This window comes from Pyrgilauda ruficollis, unplaced genomic scaffold (assembly GCF_017590135.1).
Source record: "Pyrgilauda ruficollis isolate IOZ18807 unplaced genomic scaffold, ASM1759013v1 scaffold16, whole genome shotgun sequence".
Taxonomy (NCBI): domain Eukaryota; kingdom Metazoa; phylum Chordata; class Aves; order Passeriformes; family Passeridae; genus Pyrgilauda; species Pyrgilauda ruficollis.
The window spans coordinates 1,083,433-1,096,954 of NW_024514764.1; the positions used below are offsets into that span (position 1 = coordinate 1,083,433).

Below are 13,522 nucleotides of genomic sequence, written 5' to 3' on the forward strand. Positions count from 1 at the left end.
GGAGCAGGGATGGATGCTGCCTGTGCCTCACCTGCTTGCCCAATGCTTTGCACAGCAGTGTACTCAGCACTGCCAGATCACGGGCTGCAAACAGCTTGTCTAGCTGGGGTTTAATCTCAAGGGAACAACCTGTGTTTGTACAGTCCCTGGCCCCTCTGGGCTCAGAGCCCGTTAGGAGCCTCTAGCCTGGACCAGGAGCGTTATCACACAGAGCCTCAGCCAGCTTCACTGTCACCATGGCGAGAAATGGGCTCGCACGAGGACATGAATCAGCTGGAAAAAGTGAATCTCCAAGTGAAATGTCTTCAAGGAACCACCACATGCTACCATGGAGCCGCTCCAAACCCACACCTCAGCCCAAACTGTATCCCAGGGCACAAATAACCTTTCTGCTGCAGCCTCAAAATACCCACATCATGCCCTTGCAGCTCTACCTTGCATCCCATAAGCTTGAAAAACAGGCCTGAAACATCCATTCCAGGGTCCCCTATTATAAAGCACAGCTCTGAAAGCCAGAAATGGAAGCTGAGACCGGATAAATCAGTACCTACCCACTGGAGAGCCACACGGGCTCGTCCCTACAATGCGCTCTCTGGCCTCCATCTAGTCCAGCTCGTAAGTGATAAAAGCGTCCACGACTGCAGCTCTCATCTGGGAAGAAGAACAAACAACCCAAGTAGATCTTACCACTGGGAAATGGTTTCTAAGGGTCTCCAGAGATATCCTCTTTCCTACGCTCATTCCATTAGTGCTGTGCATGCTCCATTGTCCCAGTCTCTCCCTCCTTAGTGGTTACATCCTACAAACACAAACAGATTTCAAATCCCCCGTAGCTCTTTGGCCCATGATGATAATAATTTTCCCTCCTTGAGCACCTTTTATCTAGAGATCTGGAAGCATCTCTCTGGCATTAATAGCTATTAGCTTCTCCACCATCGTGCAACACAGGGTGAGCACCGTTACATCTCACAGCTGAGGGGAATTTGGGCATGGCACAATTAGGAATTCACTGCTGCCAAGTGGTGCATCCTCTTGTGCCCAATCAGTGGCACAGGGATGGTGGTGCTCGGTCCCTGGATGAATCTGGCTAAATCCTAAAAGATTTGCCAGCAGCATCAGCAGGAGGAAGAGATCCCAGGTTTGTGCCTGAATCACCAAACCCTCTGTTTTCCCTTCTGTGCCTAGAGAAGTCAACGGGAAGTCTCCCATGGATGGTAATGGGAAATTCAGGCTTTTTGAGTCAGTAAACAGCTTTTTTTCGAGGGGGAGGGAGGTTTGGGCAAAGAGGCTTTTACTGCACAGTCATTTTGATAAACCAAGGAGCCGAGCTTTTACCCAGCAACAGGCTGGGAGAATGACTGATGGAGACCATGACCCCAGTGAACCACAGCCTTGCTCCCCCAGTCCCTTCCCATTTGCCTTTTGTGATTACAATTAGTACTGGGGGCTGGCAGGTGGGGGAAAAATGAAATAAAATAAACTAGAAGCCCCCCCTGCCCCGCTGCCAGCCCCTCATTGTCTGCAGAGGCTGGCTGGGGCTCTGCACACTGCAGTCCTCTGCCCATTGTACTGCTGAGAACATGCGAACAGACGCTCTCGGGCGATGGGTTTTATTGAACGCAACTTCAATGGCAAATGGAGAGAGAAAGGGGGGGAGAGGAAAGGAAAAAAAAAAAAAAAAAAGCCTTGAAAACCCATGCCAAAAAAAAAGAGGTGGGGAGGGTGTTTTTTAATGCAATCAATGGCTCCTTCCTATAACTCTGCCTGTTGTGAGGAAATTTCTTTCCAGTAGCAGCCAGCAGCAGTCCCAAGGCTGTGACATTGCTGTAACGCTTGGAGCTCAGCTCTCTATCTCTGGCAGCAGCCCCGTCTTTTTGTCATTATTGGCTGTGATTGCAGGGGGTGCACGCCAGCTCGCCGAGTGCTGAGATATTGCTGCCTTCCCCTCCCTCTGGACAACCTGCCCTCAGAGAGGAGTTTGGGGAGGGGATGAGGGTGAAACAGGGAGCTGAATTCTCTCTGCCTCCCCTGAGTACGCTCTGATCCAAGCCCACATGGATAGGTAGAGGTCCCCAAGGCCCTTTTCGGAAAGCTCATTAGGAAAGTAGTGACAGATGCATTAGCTATTAAAAAAAGGCGGGGGGAGAAGCTATCATAGAACTTTAAAAAAAAGCAGCAGCAGCCGCCCGACAGTTTTATTGCTGTCAGATCCTTTTTTCTGTGGGCACGTTGCAAAGCAGGAGAGGTTTGGGTAAATATCTGACGCACGCACGCACTTCCCATGCTCTGGGCTGTCTGTCAATAATCCAGCCGGGGTATTTCTCACACCCTCAGGAGGCAGCTGCCAGCTCTGCCCATTGCCACTGCAGCTACTCACCCTTCCTATCCACCCTCAGCAGCTCCTGGAGAGGAGGTTTTGGAACAGGCATGTCTGGCTGCATGCAAAGCTGCGGGAAGATCCTGCCAGGATGCCACAGGGGGTGAAAAAAAATGGGCATCAGCTGCTGCCATCTCTGACTCCGAGCTTCAGCCTGGGGAGGACAGGTCTTGGCATGAGATGTTGCCTCCTGATCTAAGAAGAGGCTGCTGAGATGGAGATTGAGTCCTGCATGCCGGGACCTGCTGTCCCTGCAAGCTCCAGCAATGCTCTCCATGAAAGGACAGAACAGGGCACATTGTGCAAGGGACACTCAGGCCTCTGTCCATGTCCCACACCCCACATCACAGCCCAGAGCCCTTGGAGCTCAGGGAACAGGTGTACAAACATCCCTGGGAGGAGCTGCTTCCCTGCACTCAGGATGAGTGACACATCTGGCAGCAGCTGGAAGCCACAAAGCCCCACGTAGGGACCAGGCATGAGGAAGGTGGGAAATGCTGGGTACTGGATGAAGATGCTCTGGATGGAGGTCTGGGCTGGCGAGCTGTGGTGGGCAGAGGGGCAGATGATGGGGGGGATGAGGCAGGATGATGGCATGGGTCTTGTCCCTCCCCATCCTATGAACCAAAACGGCCACCACTGCTCTTACACCTGTGTGAAGAGCAGAGCCCAGGTAGTAACAGAAGAACAACAGATGTTGCACCTGCATGACGGCTCCCGAACGGCGCCAGACGAGCTGGAATTCACTTCTGAGCCACAACAGCAAAGCTCTTCCCACAGACAGCAGTGGGAAGCAGGGATCAAAACACCACTTCCACAGACACGCTCCCAACACTGGGTCCTGCCTCCACACACTGCATTTTTCAGGGACCATCCTCACCACTATGAGACAGTCAAGACAAACATGTCCCCTCCAAGACCTCAGCATCCCTCAAAAAGGGGGCACAGCTATTTCAAAAGGAATTATGGGGGTACCAGAGGCAGCCGTCAATCTATGCCCCCCAACCTCACCTCCTGCCACCTTCCAACCACAGTCAGGAGGCAGAAAAGGCAGAAACCTCGCTGGAGGAAAACAGCAGCAGCAGCAACCGTCCCCCTCGGTCGGGTTTTAAATGGCTCTCAGATCCCTTCAAACAAATCTAAATGCACCGATCCTATTGTGTGCATAAATCTTTGCACCGGGGCCTGCACGCCTCCACACTATTGATAAAGAGAAACGAGTCTTAAATATTTAATGAGCGAATAAACCCGTTAAGAGGATATGATTAACTGCACGCCACGGCTCTGCATTTAAGGTGTCCCTGCTGTACCTTTAGAGGGGTTTTATTTTTAAGGGAAATCGGCAGCAGCAGCTGGTGGAAGCGAGCAGCCGGGCTGTGCGGGTGCTGCACGAAGGGGAACGCCGGCACAACGCTCCACTCCAGAGGCATAAATATGCCACGGGAGCCCAGGCTGTTCAGGGGGGGCTGTATTGACTCAGCCCGATGGCAGGGAGGGCAGAAAACAGAGCCAAGGAGGTTTGAGGTTTTAGGTGAGGTGGCAGGAGCCAGGCTGTCGGTTAGAGGAGCCACGTGAACTCTGCACCTTTGCGTCTCGCCTGGCAGCGAGGGGGCTGCTGGGGGGATCAGGAGACCTTGGAGCTATTTCCAGCTGAACCACGGAGCTGGAGTGTGACCTTGGGCAAGTCACTTACAGCCACCCTCTGCCTGGAGTCGAGCTCTGTGCGAGGCAACTGGACTCTTGCCTGCTGAGGGTGCGGATCGAGGGAGTGTGGGGTGCCTTGATGGCTGAACCTTCCTTTTCACCACCTCCACCCAGCTGGGAGCAGCCTCAGCACAGGGCTGGAGCACTGAGGGCTGGGGTACAACACACCAGCCAGCCCACAGGATGTTTCTCAGGCACACAGAGAGCAGCTGATGGAAGATTTTATGAAACCAAGTGCTATAAATGTCCCCTTGCTATGTGACTTTTTAAGTTTCTGAATTATTTTGATCATTATTTTTACCAGAGTGAGGTGAATAATATACAACAAACCACCGTGAATCATCACTCCAGTTTTTAGATATGTTAAATTTAGCTGTTTTGGTGCCACCTTTTTGTTTATATTCTCCAAGTGTTTCTTGCCAACAAGTTACCGGCAGGGATTTTTAGCCAGGAAGGAGAAGGGGAAAAAAAAAAAACAACTGAGACAGACTGTTAATTTCTGTTAATTTTAAGCATCAGCGGAAGATATTGGAAGAAAGTGGATTTCAAATTCTTAATTGCAACAGTTTCCCTCCCCAAATCTCAAGTCTAAAAATTAAGCCTGCCCAATCGGGAAGCCAAAACCCATCATGTGATGTGAGATCCCAATTAAAACGACTCTCATTCTTGAGACCGAGTATTCACAAAAGAGCAAAGACCGCGAATTATTTGCAGAAATTATCTGGAGAACAATTTTGAATAATGAATACGATGGGGGAAATCGCAGTCACTTGGAATACTTAATGCAACTACAAAAAAAAAAAAAATCACCAACAATTTGCGAACACAGAAGAGGTGAAACGTGTGGAATAGATCATTTAGCACAGTCCTGCCACCACCAGCGACTATTCCAAATGACCAAGGCCCCTGCCTGGCTGTAAATGCTGCAGGAATTAGTGACAGACACTGATGGACAGATGGAAGTCATGCTTGGAGATACACCCAATCAAAGAGGCTGTGCCACCACAGCCAACACGCCCGTGACCTGGTAAAATCAGGGTGAAATAACTCGGGAAGCAGGATGTTCCAAGCAGCCTCGGGCAGGAGGAAGGGATGCTCCGGGTGAAGCAGCTGAGCAGAGAGCAGCTGCAGAGGAAGAGGAGCCCTGACACAGGCTGGCCAAATCCCAAGAGGCACAAGCACACAGGAACACCAAGGACAAGCTTCTGTGTGATTGTGGCTGATGGAAGGGGTGGGAGATGCCCTGGGAAAAGAGAGGTTCCAGGTAGGTCTGGATCAAACACGGGTGGATGCTGCATCACCAGATGCTGGCTGTGCCATGGGAAATATCATGCCATCAGCCTGGGACTGTGAGTATCCCTGGGTGTCCCTAGGGTCTGAAGCTGAGAGATGGGGCTCCAGCAGAACCCACGCTGCTTCTGCCACCTCCCTTCAAGCGCTGGGCTGAGCCAAACCCTGGCCTCACACTGAGAGCTGCTCCCATGGCCATGATCAGAGCATGCAGGACACGAGAAGCAGGAATCTGCTGAAAACTGAATGGCCTTTCTTGCCCAGGAGTCAAAATCTGCCTCTTTGTTAGAGTTACTTCATCACAGCACAAGCTTTGCATTCCACCTACCAGCAACGAGCGTGGAGGCCAAAATCTCACCACTGCCTGTAAAGTCCAGCTGGGAGGAAAGATCTGAAGGGAGAAAGCAGGGAGAATTTGGAGGGCAGAGCAGGAAAAGGAGAAAGGGTTTTAGAGGACCTTGGGGGACCGCAGCAGGGCATGGAGGAGATGGGGACCTTGTGGGGTCAGGCAAAGTCGGCAAGCACTGCTCAGCTGGGGAGATGCTGGGCCCTTCCCTGCCCCAATAGTGAGGAAAAGCAGCAAAGGTCTGGTAGAGATGGAGCTTTTTCACATCCCAGCCTGGTCAGCTGACATTTATCAGGGTAACAAAAGGATACAGCCTGATCACAAGACAGGCTGACAGTGCATCTTCCCCTTCTGGGGAGGAAAGTCAAGAGCCAAAGTTGTAAAAAGTAGTCCAGTCATCTTTTGTATCTTCTCTTTCCTGCAGTTTGACGTGTGCAGGGATACTTCCTCTCCTCCTTTGTAATGAAAGACAAAAGAAAAATGCAGAAAATTCTGCATTTCAGGAGCAGGAATTAAAAATAAATCAAATTCTTCCAACGGTTCAGGTCAAATATTCCCCAAAGCTTCTATTCTGGCAATCTAAGAATGTAGAGGCTGGATCTCTTAAATTCCCTTGAATTCAGGATGTTTCTATCAATCTGTAGCAGTATTTCAACAAGCCTGGCTGAGGATGCTCAGGAAAGCCTGGTTGTTATACGCCTGGACTGCGGCAACCAGACAACCACTCAGGAACTGAGAGACTCATTATTTGTTATTAACTCACCTGGAATCTCTGATTCTTACATGTTATTTTGCTACTTGTCTGCAGAGTGAAACAGCTCCTCAAAAGATAGAAAAAGGAGAAAGTGAACCACCCACCAGTGGAGGATCATCTTTCCAGTGGATTCTAGTAGGTCACCAACAACTGCATCAAAAGAGTGTCCTGGGGGCTTCAGTGTTTGCTTCTTGTGCCCCTTTATTTACTGTTGATTCCCTCTGTGGCAGCACTGCCAGCCCCTGCAGAGATTGCCCTGTTCCAGCCTCTGCTTTTCCAGGTTCAGGCACTGGGTATTTATTGCATTTGGCTGTTTTCAGAGCGTGGGTGTTTGCTTCACATGTCCCCACAGAGCAGAGTCCCCTTGGAAAACTGTTCCAGGCAGGAAACTGCTGCTGCTCCTGGTAAGGGAATCACATGGGGAAAATCAGTTTCTTTTTTCAAAAAATCCTCCAAGTGAGGAGCTTGTTCCAGAGAGATGGAGAACGGAGATTCCCATGGGCTCTGCTCCTGCCTGTCTGATGGATTCCCCCCAGCACCCATTTGGCTGATACAGTGGTTGCTGTAATGAATTTTTAGGGATAACAATTTGTTGGGATAATGACTTTAGGTGCACAGGGCACTTCTATGGCCCAGCCCTCCTACAGCATCTGCGTGTTACCTTGCTAACCTTGCAGACAGAGAAACTGAGGCACAGGGCTGGCTCTGGAGAGGGACAAGGCTCCAGCAGCACCTCCAGCTGCAGCACTCGGGTGCTCCATGGATGCTGCGATATCAGCATCACCCACAACCTGGCTGAACCTCCCAAGGTCTCCTGATAAGAGACCTCCTGTGTCCCCTCTGTCCCCAGCTCAGCTGCCACGAGCTGCTGGCCCTGGTCCCTCTCCTGGGCATCACTTTCTGTCTCTGGCACACAGCAAGCTCCTCTCCCAGCAGCTGGGCTCTGCCCCAGTGATCTCGGGGTGCCACCTTTGCCTGCACCATCCCCAGGAGGGCATCACAGCAGGGCTGGTGTATCTCCACCGTGGCTGGGGACAGCAGGGAGGACAATGACATTTGCTGCAGGAGCCTGACATTGAACCCAGCCAGTCAGAACAGCGGGTGTTTTGCTGGCAAGGGTAGAGGCTCTGCTCTGACACCGTCAGCGAGGGGACAGGAGAGGGAGGGGAAAGGAAAAAAGCCGAAGCAGCAGCCAGACAGCTGCCTCTTCCTCCTCCTCCTTTTGTGCAGAAATGTGGTTTTGTTTGTCAGTCAAACAGATTGTTTTCTCCTTCTTTGCAGGCCAATTGTTTCTGCTCCTGCAAGATAAGGGATTGAAAAGGGCTATATTTTTATGGCATTGAATCCAGGCCCTACGAATTGGAGGGGAGACATCAAGTGGGAGAGGGATGCCGGTTCAAACCAACACTCCTCTCCCCAGCTCCACTCTCCAATCCCATTTCCACCCCCATTTTCCTTTTTTCTCCTTCCTTCTCCTGCCTGGAGCTGCCTCTCGGCCCTCTCACTATTTAATCTCCGTCTCTCCAGTGGACTCAGGAGGTTTACACAGCTTCATCCTCTTTGCACCATCTGCTGAAAAGAATCTGCCTTTCCCCTGCTGCTCTGTCCAGCGGCTCCTCCTGCCACCCTCCCCCCAAAAATGGGGAAAGCAGAGCCGGTGCCACCGCATGTGACGTCGAGAAGAACAAAACCCAGGAGGGGAGCTTCCTTCTCTGTGAAGGATTTGCCCAGAAAGCACCTTGGAGAGCCAGAGCCCAGAGTGCAGCAAGAGCAGGATGCAGAGATGCAGGAAGAAAATGGTCAATAAGAGCAAGCCCAGGGTAAGACAGCAGGATCCTCTCCAGGCTTCCACAGGGGGTTCAAGGAGCCTGCGTCCAGTCTTCCTCTTCTTTCTTGTGGAACTCCCCCAAATCCACAGTCCAGATGGGATGCCGTGACTCACAGTGATGGGAACGCTGGAGCGATGACCTCTGAATGACCGCCAGCATCCCCAAGCCAAAGGACATGGAGAAGGTCCTTGCTCCAGGGACAGTCAGGGCTGGAGGCATCCTCACCCTCACTGGATCCCAAGCAGGAGTCTTTTGCTCCCAGGCGCCGATCACATCGCACACCGAGGACCAGAGGGAGGATTTGCCTCTCCTCCTTGGGGGATGAGAGCCTGGAAGGGGGCAGCGTGGTTCATATCCAACTCATAAGCCTCTCAGAGCTCAGGCTTGAGGACTGAGATTCACTCAATTAATTTTGCTTTGGCAAAAAGTCCATTTTTATTGCTATTTCATGCCTTCAGTATAGATTTTCCCTGCTCGTCTCAAAGGGATAATAAAACCCGACTCGTTCTTTTTATAAAAGTCTCACACTCCCTCTCTCACCAGGCTCTGTGTTCCCCAGCTAGAGATGTAAATTTAAAGGGGAAATGCTGTCATTTAAAACAAAACAAAACCAAAAAAAGCAACTCAGAAAGCCCAGCTTTGAGCATATTCCAGCTCTCGAAACTAGGCCGTGCAACCAAAGCAAAAACCAAGCTGCCACCTTCCCGCAGTGAAGCGGCATTCCCGCAGCGATCCCAGCCTCCCCCAGGGGAATCAGGGGTCACTGCCAGCCCCAGGAAGCCACTCTTCATCCTGCAGGGCTGCTGGTGGCCCTCTGCTTGCTGGGACGTGTAGTTTTTGCCAGCTGGGTTTTGGTGAGGGCAGGTGGTGAGCGCTGCTCGGAGCGAGCTCCTTGTGCTTGGATGTGAGGCTGGAACCCCAGCACCTGCACCTGCCTCCCACCTCCCTCCTCCTCCTCCACACCAGGTGAAAGCCTCGCTGCTGCTGACCTCAAGCAGCTGGACCAGTCCTCCTGGGGGAAATCCCAAATCCACGCAATTCCGAGCAGGTGGATTCTGAGTGTGTTTTTTCAGGCAGGCAATGGGACAGGATGGTGGCAGGACAATACTCGGCTCTGCCTGCTCCACCCCAGCTGGGATGCATCCTGCCTGCTCTTCGGAAGGGGTGTAGCTGTGGAGGATCCCTCTGAGAGGTGAAGAAGGGAAAGGGAAACTGCCTTTCCTCTGCCTCGTGCCCTGCTGCCATGACCTTTTTGGGGGGATAGGATGAGAGCAGAGGAAGCCAAGTGGAAGTCTTGTCATCAGTGGTGGCAGCAACTGCCTGGGGACAGGGCGGGGTCCCCAGCACCACCAGGATTTAAGGGCAGGTTAGACTGAGGTGCCCGCCTGGCACGGCTGATACAGCTAGGACAGACTCTAGCTGGTGCCTCCTGCCTTGGCTGTGGGTCTGATTTGGTGACGTGCATAAATCCACCACCACTGGGACTTTCCCAGCTCGGCAGGAACCAGGAGCAAATCCAAAGCAGAACAAATCCAAAGCAGAGCAAATCCAAACCAGAGCAAAGCCGCGCGAGCCAGGAGAAAACGCACAGGTGCCTGCACTGTGCCACCCCAGCCCAGGACCAGAGCAGGTCAAGAGGTGACAGCCAAACCCTTCTTATCAAAACGTTTCTCCTCCCCATCCTGTATCCTTTTCCTGCACCCCTCTGCCAGGCTGCCTGCATGCCCTGGCTGCCAGGAACTCGGGGCCCTGCCTACATCTGGCAGGGCAGGCAGCGCCCACGGCGAGAGGAAACGCACAGCTCGCTCTGCTCTGCTCTGCTCTGGCAGGTGTGCCTCCAGCAGACAAAAGTTGTAGGGCAGCTAACAAGGACAGGGAGGAAAGGAAAGCCAAGGAAAGCCCAGGTGCTATCACACTCCCTGGCCAACTGATGGTGCAGCAGCTCCAGGCTCACCTCTGGTGCCCCCAGTGAGGCTGTGGCACAGATCCATCAGTTAAACCAAAGTTGTGCCATTTCCTCTGATGGCAGAACAAACGGTCCTTCCCCATCGTGAGCTGCCTGAGGGATGCTACAGAAAATTCTGCACCTCCCCCGTTTCGGGGGAAAATCATTTGGAGTCCCTAGATTTTCCTGCAGAGCCCTCACAGGACTCGACCCTCCAGGCTGGAAAATCCTTAGTGTGCTCTGACAACCTCTGCAGCTCAGGCTGAGGTGAGAGATGATTAAGACTGGCTGAAATCTCCCAGGACTCTGACATCTGAGAGGCCCCATGCAAGGCAGAGAACCACCCCAGGCTGCTCCTTGCAACCTGCAACTCCCCTCACCTTAGCACGGAGCTGAAGGGAGACCAGGGACCCAGCGGGGCCAGGAACCAGGTCACCGCTGCTGGTTTCCAGGCAGCAAAGGTTTGGAAGAGCAGAGGATCATTTAGCAGAGCGACAGTGAAGGTTCAGAGCAGAGCCTTCAAATTACACGCTACAGAGCACTTTTCCTGCCTAAAAGGTCTCTGAAATGACTGTGGCGGCTCTGAAACGAAGCACTCTGTATGCAATTGTTCCCTGGGGCTTGCAGCGGAGACAGAGCCGGGAGAGGAGAGGTGGGTCTGCGGTCCCTGGCACGGGCAGCTCCTCATCAGATGAGGATACACACTTCTTCTGGGCTCCACAGCACAGCACTGCTGCTTCCCTAAATCTCCCTGGTGGTTTCTACCAGTCGTGGTATTTTTTTTTATTTATTTTTTTTTTATTTCTCACTTCCTGCCTTGAACTTCACACAGCTCCTGGCCTGGGTTGCAGAGCTGCTGCTCAGGGTGTGGGTGCCCCCAGCCCCATGCACAGACCCACAATGAACCCCTCACCACCATCACTCTCGCCACGCCTCGAGGCACACCATCTCAATCCCACGGGGAACGGGGAACGGGGAGGGAAGGGCACTCAGGGGGAACATGTCCTTTTCTCCATCTCACTTGGCTTCCTCCCATCTTTCTCCACTCCATCTCCCAGCAGCTCGAGGTCTGTTTTCATCAAGCACTGACAGTCACCGGGAGAAGCAGTCTCAGCACCGGTGGGCACCACGCACAGCCAACCTCTGCCCCCCACCCTCTGTCACCAGCACACAGGTGACAGCACCCACATCCGCACAGCCACCACGGCGCTGCTCACCCACCTGGGGCACACACACTGCCACCCTGGGAAAGGCAGCTGTGGGGTAGGAGCACTCCACAAAGTCCCGGCACACAGCAGGGAACCATTTCTGCACCATCAAGGAGGCTCCGGCGATGCCCAGGAGCTGGGGCAGCTGGAGATGAACTGGGAGAGCTCCTGGAAGGTGCTGGCAGCACCAGTGATGCTCTCCCTCGGCTGGCACAGGGCCCTAGGAGCACTCTCCCATGCAAAACCCCCACTGTTGGGTTTGTTCCTCCACACCATCACTTTGGGAGGTCACCTGAGGGCAGCCAACACGGGCACCGCTGGCAGCCAAGGGGAAAGCGGGCAGGGCCAGTGGCCACAAGAGCTTTCAGCAAGCCAAAATCTGCTCACATCTAAGGGATGGCACCACTCTCCATCAAAGGCGATGGGGAACAAACAAGCACCCCAACAGCATCCCACTCTGACGTCAGTGAGAACCTCCGGCAGGTTTGCAACGTCAGCCACGACGCTTCCACCGGCCGGAGAGCCCTCGGGATGCCGACCCCTGGGGCAGCTCAGCACCTCCACGGGGATCCCACCGCCACGCTCAAGGTGCTGCTCCAGCTGCAGGGAGAGTGGGAACGGACACACACACACACACACACACACACACACACAGGAATTTAAATGGAATTTCACAGCTGCAGCAAAAGGGCACAGGAGGGGCTCAGGGCTGTCTATCCAACACGCACCATGTCCCCGCTCGGCATTTCGGCACCGCCGGCCGGGAGCACCGCGGCCACCCGCACCCGCGGCACCGAGGGGGCCGGGGAGCCCCTCCGTGACGTCACCGAGCCAGGGACAGGCTGGCGTTTTGGGGGGATCAAGGCGGGTTTGGGGGGGCCGGAACGGGCTGGGGTTGGAAATACGAGTGCGGTGCGGTGGGAGCGCGGGCGGAAGGGAAGGGAAGGGAAGGGAAGGGAAGGGAAGGGAAGGGAAAAGGAAGAGAAGGGGATGTGGCGGCGGGTTCGCGGTGCCACCGCCGCTCCAGCGGCAGCAGGAGAGCAGCGGGCCCGGCGGGAGCCGTGGTTGCAGCCGCAGCTGCGACGCGAAGCCCCGGGGGGGTAACGGAGCGGCGGGCAGGCCCCCCCGCCTCCGGCAGCGCCCCGCTCGCCCGGCCCCTCCGCTCCCCTCGCTCCCCCCGCCGGCCCCTCTCACCCGCCGCCCTCCCCGGGCCCTCCCCGGGCTCGGCGGCCCGCCCGGTTCCCCCGGAGCCGCGTCCGGAGCCCTCCTTACCTGGCGGGCCGAGCCCCGCTGCCTCTCAGCGGCGGCGCTGGGCGGGGGCGGCCCCGGCGGCCATGCCCGGGCGGCCGCGCCGCTCTCCCGCGCCGTGCGAGCCGCCTCGGCGGTGTCAGCGGGCGGGAGCCCCGCGCGGCGCCGGGAGCGAGGGGAGGGACGGCGGGGGCATGACCGAGCGCCGTCGGAAGTGCACGCGCGCCCGCCGCCTGCCCGCGACCGCGGCGACACCTGCCGGCAGCGCCGCCGGTGGCACCGGGAACGGCGGCGGGGCGGCGGCGGGCGCTGCGCACAGCAGGGGCAGCGGGGCGGGCTCTGAGCACGGCACCGGGCACGGGGGCACGGCGCACGGGGCAGCGGGGCAACGGGGCGGGCGCTGGGCATGGCATACCGGGCACCGGGGCACGGCACACGGGCATAGGGAGCAATGCGGCGGGCGCCGGGCACGGCACAACAAGAACCGGGCACAAGGGCAGGCACGCTGGGAGCCGGGGCACGGCACACCGAGCACCGGGCAGGGGGTGCGGGGCGCCAGCAGCAGGAACCGTATGGCAGCTCCTGAGCTGGGCACCGGGGACCGGGCAGTGGAGGGTGGAAGTGGTGTTGGGTACCGGGCACCCTCATGGGTGCGGGCACTGAGCATCGGGGACCGTTCACGGGAGAGTGGCACCGGTGCTGGGTGCAGGGAAGTCCCCGGGTAGCACCTGCCAGGTGCTGGTGCAGGTGACACCGGTGCTGGGTGCAGGGCGTCCCACTGGGCAGCATCCAGCGGGTGCTGGCACTGGGCAGGATGAGGT

The 13,522-nt window shown here is 55.5% G+C and overlaps 1 protein-coding gene across 2 annotated transcripts in view; it reads right to left on the reverse strand.

Annotated features, from left to right (window-relative positions):
* Window positions 1-12,851, reverse strand: part of RAI1 (retinoic acid induced 1) — a 74,122-nt gene extending 61,271 nt beyond the window's left edge. The window contains exons 1-2 of one of the 2 annotated variants that reach the window (XM_041462214.1): window positions 12,726-12,823; window positions 552-651 (exon numbers count right to left, since the gene is read on the reverse strand). The gene's annotated coding sequence lies outside the window, so the exon portion shown is untranslated. Of the gene's footprint in view, window positions 1-551; window positions 652-12,725 lie in introns of both variants that reach the window. The other variant, XM_041462215.1, reaches the window with a different exon arrangement.
* Window positions 12,852-13,522: the final 671 nt, after the last annotated feature.